The sequence below is a fragment of the Aegilops tauschii genome, chromosome 6, assembly GCF_002575655.3.
Source record: "Aegilops tauschii subsp. strangulata cultivar AL8/78 chromosome 6, Aet v6.0, whole genome shotgun sequence".
In the NCBI taxonomy this organism is placed as follows: Eukaryota; Viridiplantae; Streptophyta; class Magnoliopsida; order Poales; family Poaceae; genus Aegilops; species Aegilops tauschii.
Window position 1 is genome coordinate 482,279,463 of NC_053040.3, and position 2,568 is coordinate 482,282,030.

Here is a 2,568-nt window from a genome sequence, read left to right on the forward strand (position 1 = left end):
GATCCCTAGTATCCACTATGTTCTGAGATTGATGTTGCTGTGACTTTGCTATGCTGAATGCTTGTCACTAGGGCCCGAGTGCCATGATTTCAGATCTTAACCTATTATGTTTTCATGAATATATGTGAGTTCTTGATACTATCTTGCAAGTCTATAGTCACCTATTATGTGTTATGATCCGACAACCCCGAAATGACAATAATTGGGATACTTCTCGGTGACGACCGTAGTTTGAGGAGTTCATGTATTCACTAAGTGCTAATGCTTTGTTCCGGTACTCTATTAAAAGGAGGCCTTAATATCCCTTAGTTTCCATTAGGACCCCGCTGCCACGGGAGGGTAGGACAAAAGATGTCATGCAAGTTCTTTTCCATAAGCACGTATGACTATATTCGGAATACATGCCTACATTACATTGATGAACTGGAGCTAGTTCTGTGTCACCCTAGGTTATAACTATTACATGAGGAATCACATTCGACATAATTATCCATCATTGATCCAATGCCTATGAGCTTTTCACATATTGTTACTTGCTTATTTACTTTTCCGTTGCTATTGTTACAATCACTACAAAACCCAAAAATATTACTTTTGCTACCGTTACCATCACTATCATACTACTTTGCTACTAAATACTTTGCTGTAGATACTAAGTTATCCAGGTGTGGTTGAATTGACAACTCAACTGCTAATACTTGAGAATATTCTTTGGATCCCCTTGTGTCGAATCAATAAATTTGGGTTGAATACTCTACCCTCGAAAGCTGTTGCGATCCCCTACACTTGTGGGTTATCAGTCCTCAAGACATCGGACCCAATTCCGTGTCTAATATTTGCAATTTTCATGTGTTGAGCTAGGTATATCTTGGAGAAGAACCCAACTTGCTACTCTTTAGAGAGTTATTCTACTTGAACCGCCAGAATGAGTGTGCCAATGGACAAAGCTTGGAACTTGGCGGTGTCTCAATCCAACGTCGGAGACACATAATTTTTCCTTATGCCAACCCACCAAGTCATCCCAAAGACTGGAACCAGACATGGTTCTATTGTCAAGACACTTCTCCGGCTGATGAAAATCCTCTGCCCGGCTTTCGTGCTCTGCGTCTGGAGTCCAAACACCCACTTCTTGACAAGATAACAGCCGCCGAACACAAGACGCTCGCCCCGGCCCTGGCTAAATCAAGGCTCTTTTGGTGAACGGGCTAAATGGCATCGATTTAGTCCGGGTTTGGCTCGCCTGGCGGGTTATTCCATTGAGCCGCCGCCCCGGCCTGATGTGCACCTACACAGGCAAGAAAGATGACCCTCTGCGGCACATTTCTGATGATTTGCCTGACCATGTTATCAACGACATGACCAAGTCTCTCCTGAATGAAAGCCTGGCAGACTGCGGTAAGGTGGGCTTAAGCTCCTTCTGCGAAGCTAACCCGGCTCCAGCGATAAGCCGCCGCCCATCAGAATGAATTACCTTCACCTTTTGATGTTTCATTTGTATTCATACTTTTTGCTGATTTTCACAGGCTGGTGATAAATTCTGGAAGGTTAAATATGATCACGAAGCTGCGAAGAAAGCCAGGAAGGCCAAGAGAGCCGCCAGGAAAGAGGCTGCGAAGAAGAAGGGCAAGAAGGCCACCGCCTCTGACTTGCTTCGGCTAGAAGATACTTCTGGGTCGGAGGTAGCCCTTGACTCTCTTGGCTCCTTTTTTAACCACCTTATTGACACTGATTATCAGCAGGAGGACACAGGAACAAGTCATGGAAAGGATGAAGAGGTAACTATCATTTCCTTCGACTCCGAGCCTTTGCCAAGACAGAAAATCCGAAGAGTAACCCGGAAAGTAAGATTTTCACATCCCTTAGCTTATCAAGATCCTCAATTTCTTTTGAAACGACAGATTCATGAGAGCCGGAGACAGACCCGGACCAGCAAGGATGTGGAACTTTCCTCCGGCTTGCCTAATACACCAAGGAAGCGCCAGAACGAGGTCACCTCCGATTTAAATCCCTTTTATCCTTTGGCGGGTTTCACTCGTCAACCACTCAATTCTTCTGACTCGAATTATCAGGAAACTTCACCTTCTTCCGACGACTCAATGCAGTCCAATTTTCCGGCTTTCAAGACCGCTCCAGGGTAATGATAACCTGCTTATCCTGTATTCATTTCAATTCGTTGTATTTTTACTAACCTTTTGATCTTATGCAGCGGAAAAGCAAAGCCCAGCAAAAAGGTGAAGAAGAACAAGCCGACCGAAGAACCGATCTTCAAAGAGCCGGAACTTGAAACGGCCGCACCTAAAGCCTCTACTCAGGAGCTGCCACCTGAGCCAGCTCATGACACGCCAATGCCAATTGCTGACCCGCCTGCCCAGCAGGCCGCCGATGGCTCTGAAAACCCGGAAGTCCATAGCCCGGCGAGGACGGATGATCCTCAAGACCCTGATGTCGAGATCACCAAGACCGGCTATATTGAGCCGGGGAGACCAACTGTGCTGGCCAAATGTTCTGCCAAAGAAGAGCACCTGGAACGTCGCAAGGCCAAGTTTGATGTTGTTGATTATACTCACA